General features: G+C 33.0%; 1 pseudogene; it reads right to left on the bottom strand.

The window, feature by feature from the left end:
- Positions 1–14,079: 14,079 nt before the first annotated feature.
- LOC126704945 (probable polyamine transporter At3g13620) lies at positions 14,080–14,871 on the bottom strand (annotated as a pseudogene).
- Positions 14,872–18,076: the final 3,205 nt, after the last annotated feature.

Genomic DNA, 18,076 nt, shown 5'->3' with positions numbered 1-18,076 from the left:
AACTCTCAAGCAAGGATGGCAATGGGGCGGGGCGGGGCGGGGCCGAAGGATGGGGTCTTCGTCCCCGCCCCACATAGTTTTATCTTGCCCCATTCCCGCCCCGCTCCGCATGATGGGGAATACTTTCTCACCCCATCCCCGCCCCTTGGGGCCCCACGAAGCCCTGCCCCACCCCATAAAACTCTACTTTTTGTTAATTTGCCCTACAAATAGTACAATTTTTTTAATGAAACCTATTTCATTAATAAAAATATACTTGAAATTACAACTAAATTTATCCCATCAAATCAAATCAATTTTTAGAAAAAACTGAATAATATATCCAAGTGTTTATCAAGACAATCATTAAAAAAATAAATAAATAAAAATCTCATAGTATAACACAACAAAATAAAGGCAAAGAATCACATTGAGTAGAATAAAATATGCTAATATTAATATGTTTGTTTAAATAGTAGGGTTTTAGGGTATGAAAATTTTACAATTATAACCTTTAGTAACGCGGGCGGAGCGGGGTGGGTCTAAAAAGCCTAAACCCATCCCCGCCCAGCCCCGTGATGCGGGGCTAAAATCTTGCCCCATCCCCGCCCCACCGCTTTTGCGGAGCAGGGAAAACCCGCGCGGGGCTAAGCGGGGAGGGGCGGGTTAAGCGGGGTGGGAAAAAATTGCCATCCCTACTCTCAAGGTTTTATGGCTAGGGTTTTCTCTCTGAAGCACCCCTCAACTTTTGTGGGTAATGTGGGTATATATAGTGTGGGTATAGAAAGTGTGTATCAAATAGCATAGTCTGGCAAAACAGAATATTTTGCGAGTGTCTCGCTGGAAGGCCTTACCCGCAAGCTACTCACGAAACACAACTATCTCCATCTATCCTAACTCTTCACATTCCAGTCATGTGCAGGGCACATGCATCACTTCGCGGGATGCTTAATCGCGAGCTACTCGCGAAAACTCTTCTGTCTTCAATTGCTTGAGTCTTCACATACTCTCTCTCTATCACACAACCCTTACAATTAAATCCCACAATAAATACTTGGTATAAATGATTGAATAAAATTGCAATCAAATTTGGCATGGAATAAAAGCCAACAAAACTCATAGTTATAAATTACAACTTTACACCATGTATGTGCAAGGAAACACTTAAAGATATAAAACAAGATGCATAATATCCTATATATATAATTTAAATACTATTGATAGTCATTATTATATTTTGTTAACTCTTTAAAAAAAAAAATTTAAGGATATTATTAGGTATAAAATGTAAATTGTCCAAGGTTTTAAAAAAAAAAAATTATTGTGAAGCACTTTTTTTTTTAAAGATTCATTTATTCTAGATTGTTCGGTTTTTGTACTTAATAACTCACTTGAATGAATATTTATGATATGGTCTCACATTTGATTCTAAAATTAAGAAATAAAACTATTTAAGAATAAATAATTTAGGACACATGGTACAAAATTGGAACTCTAATTTGGAATTTTAATTTGAGTTTCTCTCAGGTTTACTTATTATTATATATATAGATTTACTTGATGTGTTCATTTTGTTCTTTCATTATTACTCCTTGATTTGGTGAAATCCCCAACAATCTCAGACAATATTTGCTACAATGAAAGGAGTAAATGATGGTACAACTTTGAAGATGTTGAACCATGGTTTGGTGAAATTGGATCACTTTGATGGAACTAATTTTACTCAATAGAAAGAGCAATTGACTTGGATTTGATTACATCTTCAAATGATGAATCAATCATAATGAAGATTCAATGGAACAAGGCTGAAAGAAACAAGTTTCTTTTTTGGCAAGACAAAGTGATGATTCTTTCACATTGTGGATGCATTAAAAGCCATGTTCATAGTTTGAACATTGAAGGTATGGATTTCTTGTTCATGGGCAATTTGAATTTCAAATTGATTGATGAGTTTCTTTGTTAGAATATTTGCATATGTTGCAAATTTATTTGAATTGAGAAATAAGAATGAACTTTTGACATGTTTAAATGCTATAAAGTAAAGTAGAAAATCTAAAGGATGGAAATTTAAACTATTAAAGTGATATAGTATGTGAATATTTTCCTGAGTGATTTTCTAAAATTATGTGAAAACATTAAATAACATGTTTGAAGATCTCACTTTAGATTAATTCTAAAGTGAATGTGAACAATGTTCAAAGTGGAAGTTCTAGTAAAACCAATAAGCACTTGAATGTGAATAAGGAGTGTGAATGGTTTTAAAAGAACAACTCCAAGAATCCCAACGATGACAAGTAGATTATGTCATGTTCCCTTTGTGGAAAGAAAGACTGTTACATTTGATAATGTTAGTTCTTAAAGAATAAGAATGTTGGAGATGGAAATGCCAATGAAGTAATTGTCATTAAGGACATTATTGCTATGGTGAGTGGCGTATGTAATAATATGATCATTGTATTTCATATGGCTGTAATTACAAATCCTCCAATTGGTAATTTGATTCGAGTGCAATGTTGCATGTGTGCAACTACAAGACATATTTTAAGACTTATAAGGAGTCTTCATAGAAATAGAGGTGCTTGTAGACATCCACATTATAGCAAAAGTTAATGAAAATTCATTGTTGAAGTAAAATTGAGTTTTGGCAAGAAGTTTTCTTGACCAATGTTTAAATTTCAAATTCTTGAAGTTTATGTCAGTGTATGATATAATTTAATAAAAGCATGATGATTTGAGTTGAATGATGTATTAACTAAAGATGGTGAATATTTCTAAATGGATATTCTTCTTTGTGAGGAACATGTCATAATACACCAAAGTGCAATCCATTATACACCTAATAAATTTTTTGGTCAGAACAAAAGAGAAAATAACTCTAATATATGGTGAATGTCATAATCCTGAGTGCAATCACCTAAGTTCTTATTTGATATATGAGAAGAAGTTTTGCTTTCTTCTCAAAAAAAAAAAAAAAGAAGAAGTTTTGCTTAGTATATGCTATGTGCAAAATAAAGTTTCATCTCAAAAGTATTTCAAGTGTTATGAAATGAGAAAGTAACCAAATGCTTATCATTTTAAACTGTGGGGGTGTTTAACCTTTTGTAAAATGATAGACCAAAAAGGACTAATTAGTCAAAGAGCTATATAAAGTGTATATGTAGGTTTTATGTAAATTCGTGTGTGTAGTTTCTTAGACTTAAGGTCTAATAGAAGAGTGAAATTAAAGGACATTGAATTTATGGAGTTTAAATTCAAAGATGATTTCAAAGATACCCAAATACCTACTTAAACATGAGTAAATGACTCCAATGTTAAATATCACATTAAGTGGTATTAAAGATTTAGATGTGGTTCACCAAGTGAACAAAAGTGGAGTCAAGGTGTGAGATACAAAAGGGATTTTAATCCAAATTTTATTTCATGTGAAGTTCTTGTTTACCTTGTTGAAAGTAATAAAAGTGTAGTCCTAAATAAATACCCATAGTATTCTTTAAGGGAAGTGATCCTAAAGTTTGAGAAAGCTTTGTGTTTCTAAAAGATGTAGCTGTCTATTGTAAAAGCTATTAATGATAAGATACACTCGATATTATTTAATAATAATTGGATCTTAATGGATCTACCTATAGTTTCAAAACCAATTGGTTATGAGTGGGTATTAGAATAAGATATAAAATCTTTTTGTCTAAGGTTAGTAGTAAAATTTTTGAAACAAAGGGAAAAGATAGATTTTTGATATCTATGCACTAGTAACTATTTGTGTTATTAGTTTGATATCTTTAAAACCATTCATATAATTTTAAAGAAATTCACTATATTTGATTATTACATTTTGATATATGTAATTACAGTATGTGTGTATATATGTGAATTTTGGAATGGTTGAAAACTCCAAATGTGGGGGTTTAGAAACTCAAATTGTGGAATTATGATATCGAAGAAGTGTAAGAGTATATCTCAAAAGAGTCATGAACTCATAAAGATGCTAATGTGCATCAAAGATGTGCTTGTTAAAAGTAGGCGTAAATGCACATTTAGTCCCAACATCTTGCACTTTTTCCATTTTGGCCCCTACATTTTATTTTTACCACTTTTAGTCCCTAAACCAATTAAAGTCTAACATTTAGGTCATTTCCATCACTCAACTAACAACAAAAGCTGACGTGGCTGATGGTGGAATAAAAAATAATATAATCACACACATTAATTAATTAAATTAAAAACAAACATTAAAATTAATAAAAAAATTAATTTATCAATTAAAAAAAAAAAAAGACAACAACATCAATAATAGTAGAATTAAAATTCAAAAAATACATAAATTTATATCTGAGTTCATCTTCAACAATAACACAATGAACACAAACCCAGATTTAAATATAACAACACACACCCAAATTTTCTAGCATTTTCTTGCCATTTCTTTTCAACCAAACACAAAAACACACACAAACCGTGGTAACCAATGGACTCAAGGTAGTGAAGAACTCCATCCTTGAACTTAGATTGGTTTAAGGAAAATTAAGATACTCTTATACATTTTCTAGGCAACCAAACAAATTTTTCTGTTTCACTAACAAAAAAAAATTCCAGATCTAGCAACCAAACCAATTTTTGATGTCAATCCTAAGACCTAAACATTTTTCAAAAACCCATCAAATCCCCTTATACACAAACCCAACAAATTCTCTATCATCAACCCAAAAACTTCCTTTCACAAACCAATATTATCCCTTTTCAAATTTATCAAAAATCCAAAACAAATACAGCAAACTCAAACCAGATAAAAAGAGAGAGTTGAGAAAGTGAGGAGGGAAATGGGTTTCTGATCTAACTGGAAACCCATATGATGGCGCCGACGCCAATGACCTACCACCTCACCACGCTCCTCAACCTTACCCTCACACTCATGCCCACTCTCACCACCAGCACTAGCAAATGATTCTTGGCAATAATAGTGGCGGGGACGAGGACCATGAAGCCAAAGTCAAAGTCAAGGCGAGTCGAGATGTAGGTCCAAGATGAGAGTTGAGACTTGGGTTCAAGCTGAAGTCGAACAAGCACTTATGGGAGTAGATTTCGTCGAAGATGAGAAAAGTGGAGGAACTTGCTTAAAGAGTTCAAGAAGGCTAAGCACCAAGATAGAGGGAGAAAGAAGAAAAAGAGGAAGAAAGAAAGAAGACATAGAAAGAAAGGGAGGTGAAGAAACTGAGAGAAAGATTTAGGGAAGAAGAAGAAAAAGAAACTAGGCACAAACATAACAAATCTAAGTTCCACCATTTTTTTGTTTTTTATAATTTTTTAAATTGATAAATTTATTTTTAAGGTTAGATGCTAATGTGGAGGTTGACATGGATGCTAATGTAGCATTTTTTTTAATATTATTTTAATGGACACATCAGCATTTACTGTGCTAATAGTGCACTCCGTTTGCCACATCAACTTTTGGCATTAGTTGAGTGATGGAAAAGACCTAAATGTCATGCGTTAATTGGTTTAGAGACTAAAAGTGATAAAAATAAAATGTATGAACCAAAATGGAAAAAATGCAAAATGTAGGGACTAAAAGTGCATTTATATCTGAAAAATATAGAGAATTAACATTGAGGGATGTTAAATTCATTGTGATTAAATTTTGCTATGTGTGGTAGATGTCTCAAGTTTAATCAAGTACATGTTGTGATCCTATTTTGAAAGTACCTCTTTATGAAATAAAGAGAGTACAAGTGAGTTCATTAATTGAACATTCATGGATCAATGATGAAATATTGGATTGTGTGTCCACATATAATTTGTGTATGCATCATAAAGATGTGTAGTGACTTTCTTAAATAGTAATCTTGGTAAGAAAGTTTGCTTAAAAGACCTATGGAATTGTACTTCTTTAATTAATTAAATGAAAGTCTTTTATGAATGAGAATCAAGTAAAGAAATATAGTGGAGATGTGCACTTTATTAATCTCATTTCGAGGTTTATGTTATCTCATTTTGTTGAGATTTGAGTAATCTCGTTGTGTTGAGATTAGTGTTTCCTCATTCTATTGGAAACTAAGGCCTTGTTTGGATTTTTTTTTCATCACTTATCACTCCTCACTCAATTTTCGTCACTCATTACTCATCACTCATCTCTTAAAATACCCCATCACTCTACACGAAGTGTTTTTGGCACCATCACTCAACTTGTCATCACTCAATATTTTTCAACTGTTTGTGGGCCCCATACCTGTCACTTGGTGGAGCTTTTTTTTTTTTTTTTTTTTTTCTTCTTTTTTTTCCCTTCAACCCCTAATACTCAAACTCACCAAACCCAATTGAAAAAAAAAAACAAAAAAAAAATTACCAAACCTAGTGAAAGAAGGAAAAAAAAATAAAACTAGAAACCTGAACCCAGTGAAAAAAGAAAGAACTGAAGACCAAAAATATTATGTGATAAAGAAAAAAAAAAAAAAAAAAAAAAAAAAAAAAAAAAAAAAAAAAAGGAAGAACGAATTAACAAGATTCTAGCAAAAAGGAAGGGGGGAAAAAAAAAAAAAAAGAAGAAAGAACGAATTGAAGAACAGTGGAGAAAAAAAAACAAAGTTGCAACTAACCCTGACTAGTGGGTCCCTCCATGTATGTTTAATTACCAAAATGCCATTGGAAACTGAAAACACTTAAAATGTGTTTTCAGTTTCCATAACTCATGACTCAAAAATCAGAGAATTGAGTGATGGAAACAAAAACTGGAAACAAAAACCAAACAGACTTCTCAGCCATAAGTCCCACCATTTTTGAGTTATGGGTTATGGAAACAGAGTTATGAGTTATGGAAACAAAAAGTCCAAACAACCCCTAAGTAATCGCGTTGTATTGAGATTAGTGTTTTCTCATTCTATTGGGAATTGTGTTATCTCATTGTGTTGAGATTAGTGTTGAGAGCTTGCTTCTTAGATTTTAATATCTTTAAAGAGGCAAAGACACTTTGATTCCAATATTAAATAAAGAGATTACTAGAAAGGCAGATGCACAGCTTGAGTTTACTAGTATATTAAGTACATGTTGTGTATCATGTATAGAACAAAACTAGATATTGCCTTCATAGTATGTAGACTTTCAAAGTTTCTAAAACTTGAGGTTGATCACTAAAAAGTAATTAATTGTGATTAGTATCTATTATATAGAATATTCAAAGTTAATTCTATTATTGATGTGAGTGATAATACCTATGTCTAGTTAGATGATCACTACATGTAGGGGTGCTATGTGTAAGCATTAAAGAAATAAGGTGTATATCTTACTCTACTATAGAATGAAATTGAAAGTATTGACTATAATGGTAATGGGCAAGGAAGGAAAATGACTAAGGTTTTGATAAAGTGTCGTGGCCATGACCATGGTAAGCCATTCCCTATACTATAATTGTGAAATCACAATGTGTATAGTATACAATGTGAACTTAGACTTAAAAGTCTAAGAAAAGAATACGTAAGGCAAGTCATGTGTGGTTGGATTAGTCCACTGCCTACATAACCTCTAAATATAAATAGATCCTTTAGAGAAGTGGGTCTTGAGACTTGGTAAGGATAACATCCATTAGAATGGGATTAAAACCCTTCTTTTAAGAGAATCACCAATAGTGGGAATCTAATCTCGAATTGATTATATCTAAAAGGTTTAAAGGGTAACAACAAGCTATTGATACGTGGTTAGTAAGAGCACTAAATTTGTGTCTTAATCAGGATAGATTAGTGCAGACTATTATGATGAAAATAAATGATGAGTTTTAAACTCTTAATGAAGTTCATAAATTATAAATGTTTGTGTAACAGGGACATAAGAAGGAACTTCACCTTTGTGAACATAGGAGTGGTGCCACTTCTAGCAAAAGTAAAAGGGCTTTCTCTTATACAAGTTCACTAAACTGGGAAGAGCACAAGGCCATAATACTACTAACAACATGGATTTCTAAATGTGTTGTGGATATTCTTATGTGTGTTTTGTTTCTGATTTCAACACATAAGAGTTTTGGTTTAAGCACCAAGCCACCATTAACTCTTTTGATTTCTTGAGCAATTACACTAAAAAGAGGCTTAAGTTGAAAGACACCTTCCATTATGCATGATAAAATATCAATCAAGTGAGACATATTATTACAACCTAGTGGAGGATTGTTGTATATATAGGTATCAAAAAGGATAGGTTGTAATAAAGATATAAGGTTGGAGAGTATTCATTTGTAAAAGGAATAAAGTGAAAATTCAAGCTCTGGAATTTTCTAAATGAAAATCAAAATTCAGTATGTTCGATCGATCGAAGTGGTGAGGGAAATTATCCTAGAGTCTCTACCTATTTTGATTGGTACTTGATTCATGTTTGATCAATCGAAAAGAGCTTTCAATCGATGCTTGATTCCTCTCGATCAATTGAGACTCGTGAAAACTAAATTTCTACAGAATTTTCTGATAATTGTTCTAAACGTTTGAAATGATTTCAAGGCTTGTGAATGGTTTTCTGAAAAATCTTAACTCTCCATACGTACCTTTTGAAGGATTATAATCCTATGGATATAAATAGAGGTTTATGTTCACTTGAAAAATAGTAAGTTTAAAGAAACACAAGAAATCATGTGGGTATTCTCCAAAATTGCTATTTGTAAAACCCAATAAACTTGGTTGTATCTTGGGAATAAGTTTATAGAAACTCTTTAGCAACTTGCGTATGGGAACAAATATTGTTTAAAGATAACATTCAATTGTGCCTCCAAGTTAATCACTAATTTCTATTTATTTGATGTGTTTATTTTGTTCTTTTATTATTATTCCTTGATTTGGTGAAATCCCCCACATGTTGTAGTATTGAAAATTGGAGAGAAAATTAGTTAGTGGTACATGCACATGCTAGATTTTAAGAAATTGTTTGCAGTAGAAATCATGTGTTTTTTTAAATCTAGCGTGTGATTACTATATTACAATAGTATTCTAGTATAGTATGTGATTTCCTCGACCCAAATGTAAAAGGCTTCGGCATATCCGTCCTCAGAAAAGACGCAAATACATTTGAGCTTTCAGAAATTGGGGCCGACGCTGACCCATCATGATTTAGAGGCCCATTGACAAAATATGGTAGCAAAAACGGCCTGCAACCCATTATTACAAATTTACAACCACCTTCTCTTAGCCCGCAATGCTGAAAGAATCTCATTTCCACTCCATTGTGTGTTTATGTTTGATTGTTTCTAAAAATAAAAAATAAAAAATAAAAAACTGATTCATTGTACTTTCAAGAAAATAATTTTAGCTTTTATGATTGAAAATAAAATACAGAATTTTCCAGTTTTTTAAAATATTTGTCCCTTTTCCAATTTTCATTTGTTTGTGAAAAAGTGGCTCACTCAATACTTGAGAAATTATTAAGTCCATCTACTGGGCCAAGTTAACCTTGCATAGTGGTCCACCCAATAAAAGAATGCCATCTAATTAAATTGTTGAGTCATATCCTAGTCAAATTTTATGAATAACATGGACCGTTTGTTTCAAAAAAATTAAAAAATTCTCATAAAAAATAAAAATTAAACCAGTTCTTTCAAGCATTTCTCAATTTGATGTGAGATAAAAAAAAAAAAAATAATAAAAAAATAAAAAATAAAAATCACATTGTTGTACTACAGGAATTTTGAATAATTTTCCTTGGGCGTGAATGGGTGGTTGAGAAAATTATCTTATGACACGAGTCTCACAAGACTTCTCTCTCATAACAAGAACATGTGTAAATCTCATATATTGTGAGAGAGTAGTCCCATGAGATACTCTCTTGAGTGCGTGGTTGATCTGGTGGAAGTTTTGAGGTTTTATCTAAACTTACGTTTTATAGAATTATTATGAGTTTTTATTAGGAAGCCAATGTTGTGATTAAGAAATTCATTTCTTTTTTCGTTCCATTATGTTTGATTTATAATAACTATTGCATTAAAGTTTTTGACTCTCCATTTGGATGATAAGAAAATAGTGGAAAGAAAGAAATTTTATGTGTGTGTGTTTTTTTTATCATAGATTTTTTAGATTCTAAAGAATTATTTTAGCTTTAAGTAGTTTTTAAAGTTATTTAATTGACTTAGCTAATTAACTGATAACATGGTTTTCTTGGTCCAACTAATACACATGACAAGCTTAGGGAACACTTAATCGCTACCTTTGCAATGGGATTGTAATGAATGACTTGAATTAGACATGACAAACTTAGGTAACACTTAATATAAAATGCTTTATTTTTATATTCCTCGTATGAATTACTTATAATAAAAAATTTTAAATTTCTTATTTACACTTTTTTTTTTTTCTAGTTTTTATATTAAGATAAAAATTATTGTTTGGTTAAGACTTAAGATTAGAGCATTTCTCCCAAAACAAAACTTCTTAGCGAAAGTTAGAAGATCCAACCTTTCCATTGACTTATGGGTAATTCTATCGTTCTCCCAAAAAAAAGTGGTACCATACCCACTAGTAGGTTACCTTCTTCTCACATTTGATCATTCTATCCTCACATTGTATAGTTCTAATATCACATATGACAGTTCTTTTGTCACATTCAGTAATTCCCTCACTTATTTTCTCATATTTGATAATTCTATCCTCAAATTATGCGGTTTCAACATCACATGTGACAGTTCTTTTGTCATATTCAGTGGTTCTCTTACTTTTTTCTCACATTTGATAGTTTCATCCTTAAATTGTGCAGTTCCAACATAACATGTAACATTTCTTTTATTACATTTGGTGGTTTCCTTATTTTTTTTCCTCACATTTGACAATTTCATCCTCACATTATGCAGTTCTAACATCACATATAATAGTTCTTTTGTTACATTTGGTGGTTCCCTTATTTTTTTCTCACATTTGATAGTTGTATCCTCACATTGTGCAATTCTAACATCACATGTGACTATTCTTTTATCACATTCGATGGTTTTTTTATTTTTTTCTCATATTTGACGATTTCATCCTCACATTATATAGTTTCACCATCACATATAAATGTTCTTTTATCACATTTGGTAGTTTCCTTATTTTTTTTCTCACATTTGACAGTTCTATCCTCACATTTGACAGTTCTATCCTCACATTCCGCAGTTCCAATATCACATGTTACTGTTCTTTTGTCACATTTGGTGGTTCCCCTTTTTTTTCTCCTTATATTTGATAGTTCCATCTTCACATTATGCGGTTCCCACATCACATGTGACAATTCTTTTGTCACATTTGATGGTTCCCTTATTTTTTTTCACATTTGACAGTTTCATCCTCACATTGTGCAGTCTCAACATCACATTTAACAGTACTTTTGTCACATTTGGTGATTCCCTTTTTTTCTTTTCCTCATATTTTTCGATTCCATCCTCACATTATGCAGTTTCAACATCACATTTAATAGTACTTTTGTCACATTTGGTGGTTCCTTTTTTTTTTTTTTTTTTTTTTCACATTTGATGGTTTCATCCTCACATTGTACAATACCAACATCACACATGGCTATACTTTTGTCACATTCGGTGATTCATTTATTTTTTTCACATTTGACGGTCTCATCCTCATATTGTGCAATTCTAATATCACATGTGACTGTTCTTTTGTCACATTTTGTAATTTTTTTTTTTTTTCACATTTGATAGTTTCATTGTCACATTCGACAATACCAACATCACATTGGATAGTACTTTTGTTACATTTAGTGGTTCCCTTTTTTTCTACTCATATTTGATAGTTCCATCGTCACATTGGGTAGGACCAATATCACATTTGACTGTACTTTTACATTTGGGCCCACCACTAAAGTCACTTTTTTACTTACTTATTTCTTTATATATATGTTTGTAGCAAAAAATAATTGATGAAGATAGCAATCCCACACTGGAATGGTTTAAAAATACATATGGGGATGATGACAAGTATATGTCAAAATTGATGTTTTGTGAACATGTAATTTTACTCAACACACTTGTGTATTTTACATTAACACATGCTAATACATTGTTTATTTGTGCTTGTAGATTTATATCCTTATGAATGACAATAATAGTCACTGGTACTTATGTGTCGTTGACTTTAGTTCAAAAAGATGTATACATGTATTGGACTCTTTTCCAAGCACAACTGGGCAAGACATGCGAACAAAATACTTGCAAACAATGGTATTGTTTCTTTCTCTTTGTACTCAATAATAATTTTGATATGTGATTTTGTTAAGTTTTGTACTTAATAATTGCTTTGAATTTCATTTTGCGATAGGTAACAGGCCTTGATAAGTTGTTGAGTTATTTGGAGAAAGACAACTATACTAATAGTATTACCAAATTTCCTTTGAAATCACCCACCTCAAATCCTATAAAAAATCATGGGAATGTACTAAATTGTAGATTTGCATATGGATAACTATTGTGTGAATCTTTAAAATTTTAAAATTTTAACTGTTTTCATATTTCAAGTATGATTGCTACATGTATATTATTAAACACATGCATACAAAAATTATCAAAGAGAATCTAACCTTTTTGATAATATATTTATTGGAAGTAAATTTTATAGTTTTTACATAATTTGCTTAAACTGCTTCTTTATCAACAATGTCTAATTTTTGTAGGAGAACTGCTTAGTACATTTGCGATACAAGTTAGCATCAAATCTAGTGCTTTCAAAAGAAAATGAACGTTCCAAAATTATAGAAAACACTAGAAAAATTCCACTATGTGATTATTTTGGACATCACTCAAATGGCAATGATTTGTATAAAATGATGACCAAGAGATTGTTTATGATTTAGTGAATGTTTTTATTTTTAATGAATGGGAGATTCAATGTTTATCTTTAGCGATTTAGTGAATTCTTTTTTCTTTTTCTTTTTTGAAAGGGAGACTGATTTTTTATCATTCAAAAATAGAGCAATTATAATATGAGAAATTATTATATGAGAAGCATTAATTTTTTTTTTTTTTTTTTTATATATATGTAAAGAAATAGTAAGGAAGCCATGATTAAAATTTCTTCAATAATTAAGCACAAGTTACTTTCTCAAAGTTCATTGCCAAAACATAGATAAGTTGGTATTTTCTGGCATTCAACTTAAGCTTTAGTTTTAAATAAGCCAAGCTTGAGTCTTAGTTTTAGGCTTTTTAAATAAACAAGTCGAGTCCAAGCAACAAAATTTGACATGCATGAACATGCAAGGTTTCAAGGAAATATTTGTCAATGAGAAGCTAGTAAGGGAAAACTTGCATCTGCATCAATGTGCCCAACTGTTTTTAGACTTGTCTTAAGCTCAAGCCAAACTTGAGCATTTGATTTTTATTGACAAGCCATGCTCAAATACGCACTACTCAGCAAAACTTGGCTTGTTTACAACCCTATGTCTCAGATGTGGAATCCATATGTCCATAATTTCAGACGCATTATCACATTTTTTTAAGCATGTCCACATTGATTTAATACATTAAATAGATGATGTGTGCGGACTATATACAATAACAAGTGTGCAATAAGAAAGAAAGACCCTATGGCACAGCTTTAAATTTTAAATAATACGGTACTAGATACATTCTAACCATTTCAAATGCAGCTATCCCTCCATTATGGAGTCAATATTCAGCCTTCTTGTTCCAATATACTTGGCAAATTAACTAATTTAGAACATTAGCCTCATTTGTAAATCTTTCTAAAGTCTCTCTAAAATATCTTCATAATAAACTCTTGATATTAACTTGATTGAATGCAATATCAAGTTCTGAATTCTGCACTGTATATACTATGATCACTGGAGGCATATGACATATCTTGTTGTTCTGGACTAAATTTTGCATCAAAGGAAAACACTTTTCAATGATTGATATCACATGTTCTTTATGTGACAGTATAAATGCCTGAATAAAATATAAGGCTATTGAAGTTTTAAAACCCACTACATCCACATCATAAGCTCAATGTGGCCCACCTGATTAATCAAGAGTATAACTGTACAAAATGTCCTTTATAGGTTGAATTGTTTTATAATTGTTACCCTTCATGCAAAACTAAAAATAAAATCAAAGTATCCATTTCTTTTGCAGATAGTGTTTACAAAACTTTCTTAGCCAAAATAAAAAAAGATACAATATATTAAGATCCTCACAGCCAGTAATTATCAGCCTATTCCAAATCCTGATCTTCCAACTTTTCTCTAGCATTGTTGAACTCAAGCCACAGTTTGGACTTGCAAAAATTCATCAAGAAGTACCAAGCAATCCCAGCCATTATAAGCAGTGCAATTACCAAATAGAGTTTTTGTAGCCACTACCATTACATAGAGCAAAAACCCAGATGGAATCAAGCACATAATTCCCAGCCAAGGTAACCCCATGGGAACTACAAAGGGCCTCTTCACTGTGGGTAACTTCCTCCTCAACCAAAGAAAAGATGCAAATTCCAATAGCACCCCTAAACCATACAAGAAATTCACTAATGATATTATGTCTACAAAACTCATGTAAGCAACTGCAAGTGTAATCAATGTTGAGAGCAAAATTCCCACCCAAGGTGTATTAAACCAAGTGGATCTTACCCCAAAAATTTGTGGTAAAAATCCTAAATTTGACATTCCTAGAAGTTGGTATGCACAACTGCTCAATTAGGCTTCATATAGTCCAATAATTGATAAAACTGCACCAATTTCAATCCAAACTTTCAACCACTTCCCAGCAATGATTTCAGCAACATCAGCAAAATATCCATGAACCCAATCTTCTTGATCTAGAGGTATAGCCCCAATTGCGGCTAGGAGAGGAATCAAGTAAGCCAAACAAGTAAGAAACCCAGCAGAAAACAATGCTTTTGGGAATTTTTTAAGGGGTTGTTCCACTTCACCAGCTAAAGTAGAAAATGCTTTTACAATCATTCACGACTTCTTCAATGTTATCATTTGCTGACAGAAGAATGCATTTTTTCAAGCTGCCTTATCTTGCCACATAACACTTCATTGGTAGAATTTGCATCCTACACAAACAACATTGCTCTACACATGAGTAATCCTCTCAAGCAATAAAAGGGTTGTAAAAAAAAAATTACAAATATGCAATTCCAAACTTTTTGCTTTTGGTGGGAAATTGAACCTATAGCCTCTTCTTCAAATGCATAACATAATAGAAATTCAATATCATCTGAACAATATGTTGGGCTTTGTGGAGCCTAGTTTTGTTTGATCCAGTTTAACGACTTGACCCAACTTGAATAATATTGCGTGGTTTTTTAATGGGAGATTTACTGAGGCTTAGTCCATGGAGCGGAGGCTTGGGCCGATAGGCCCAAGCCGGAGCGCTCATGGACAAGCCTTTGGGGGTCCAAGGGCAACGCCCCCAGGAAAAAAAACTTTTTGGCCCATTATGTATATGTAGAAACCGACTTTGGTGATTAGGGTTTTAAGGAGGTTGTGTTGCCGTGTTTTATATAGAGAGAAAATATTATAGTCGTAATTTTGTACTCTGTATCCTTCCCTGATAATAGTGAAATCCCTGCAACTCCATGGACGTAGGCAAATTGCCGAACCACGTAAATATTGTCTTGTGCGTGTGATTGTTTTTTCTTTGGCGTGTGTTTTCTCTTTTTTTTTTTTGGTTTCTCACAGGTTGGGAATTCGGTGAAATTCCCTAAAACTAGTATCAGAGCCTAGGGTTAGGTTTGAGTGGGAGCAATGGCAGAGGAAGCAGGAAAGGCGTTTGGAATAGAAAAGTTCGATGGCACAAACTTTGGATTTTGAAGGATGCAAATTGAGGATTACCTTTATGGGAAGAAGTTGCATCTGCCGCTTCTAGGGGAAAAACCTGAGGCTATGAAGGCTGAGGAATAGGCTCTTCTTGACAGACAGGTATTGGGAGTTATTAAGTTAACTCTGTCTAGGTCTGTTGCACACAATGTTGTAAATGAGAAGACCACAGCAGATCTGATGAAGACTTTGTCCGGTATGTATGAAAAGCCGTCCGCAAACAACAAGGTGCATTTGATAAAGAAATTGTTCGATTTGAAGATGGCAAAGAATGCTTCTGTAGCACAACATCTGAACAAATTCAATACTATCACAAATCAATTGTCATCTGTAGAAATTGATTTTGATGATGAGATTCGTGCTTTGATCGTTTTGGCTTCTTTGCCAAACAATTGGGAGGCAATAAGAATGGAAGTAAGCAATTCTACAGGAAAAGAAAAGCTGAAGTACAATGACATACGAGATTTAATTCTAGCTGAGGAGATTCGCAGAAGAGATGCAGGCAAAACCTCAAAATCTAGTTCTACCCTAAACCTTGAGACAAAAGGCAGAGGTAATGAAAGAAATTCAAACAAGGCAAATCAAAATCCAAAAATTCTAATCGGAACAGAAGTAAATCTAGATCAAGCCAACAAGTACAATGCTGGAACTGTGGGAAAATAGATCACTTTAGGAATCAATGCAAAAGTCCTAAGAAGAAGAATAGAGATGATTCTGCTAATACTGTAACAGAAGAGGTACAGGATGCATTACTTCTTGTAATAGACAGTCCACATAATAATTGGTTTTTGGATTCAGGAGCTTTGTTTCATACCACTCCACACCGAGAAATCATACAGAATTATGTTGCAAGAGATTTTCATAAGATGTATTTAGCTGATGGTTCAACCTTGGATGTTATAGGTATGGGAGATGTCTGGATATTGTTGCCCAATGGATTTGTTTGGTTACTAGAGAAGGTTCAACATATTCCTGACTTGAGGAGGAATTTGATTTCTATTGGACAACTTGATGATGAAGGACATACAATACTATTTGTTGGTGGTACTTGAAAGGTTACAAAGAGAGCTAGGGTATTGGCCCGTGGAGAGAAGACCGTTACTCTGTATATGACCTCATGTCCAAGAGACACAATTGCAATTACTGATGCAAGCACTAATACAAGCCTATGGCACCGCAGACTTGGTCACATGAGTGAGAAAGGGATGAAGATGCTGCTATCAAAAGGAAAACTACCAGAATTGAAGTCCATTGATTTTGACATGTGTGAAAGTTGCATCTTAGGAAAGCAGAAAAATGTGAGCTTCTTGAAAACTGACAGGACACCGAAGGCTGAAAATTTGGAATTAGTACATACTAATTTGTGGGGGCCTTCTCCGATTGCATCCCTTGAAGGTTCAAGGTACTACATCACTTTCATTGATGACTCAAGCAGAAAGGTATGGGTTTATTTTCTGAAAAATAAATCTGATGTATTTGAAACTTTTAAGAAGTGGAAGGCCATAGTTGAGACAGAAACAGGTTTGAAAGTAAAATGTTTGAGGTTAAATAATGGAGAAGAGTACATAGATGGAGGGTTCAGTGAGTATTGTGCTGCACAGGGAATTAGAATGGAGAAGACCGTTCCTGGGACACCACAGTAGAATGGTGTGGTTGAGCGCATGATCAAAACTCTTAATGAGCGTGCTAGGAGTATGAGGTTGCATGCTAGACTACCAAAAACTTTTTAGGCTGATGCTGTTAGCACTGCAGCTTACCTGATAAACCGAGGACCATCAATTCCCATGGAGCTCAGACTTCCTAAGGAGGTTTGAAGCGATAAAAAGGTAAAGTTTTCACACTTAAAATTTTTTAGTTGTGTTTCTTATGTTCATATTGATTATGATGCTCATAGTAAACTTGATGCAAAGTCTAAAATATGTTTTTTCAGTGGCTATGGTGATGAGAAATTTGGCTATAGGTTTTGGGATGAACAAAACAGGAAAATCATCAGAAGTAGAAATGTGATATTTAATGAACAGGTTATGTATAAGGACAGGTCAACTGTAGTGTCAGATGTTACAGAGATAGATCAGAAGAAATCTGAGTTTGTCAACTTAGATGAATTGACTGAAGGTATTGTCTAGAAAAGGGGTGAAGAAGATAAGGAGAATTTAAATTCACAAGTAGATCTGAGTACACCTGTAGCTGAAATCCGCAGATCTTCCGAGAACATTAGACCTCTACAGCGTTATTCACCCACCCTAAATTATCTCCTATTAACTGATGGTGGTGAGCTAGAGTGTTATGATGAAGCCTTGCAAGATGAGAATTCAAGCAAGTGGGAGTTAGCCATGAAGGA

This window comes from Quercus robur, chromosome 11 (assembly GCF_932294415.1).
Source record: "Quercus robur chromosome 11, dhQueRobu3.1, whole genome shotgun sequence".
Classification (NCBI taxonomy): Eukaryota; Viridiplantae; Streptophyta; class Magnoliopsida; order Fagales; family Fagaceae; genus Quercus; species Quercus robur.
The sequence above is the reverse complement of the archived record's forward strand: the minus strand, read 5'-3'. Positions and strand labels throughout refer to the sequence as shown.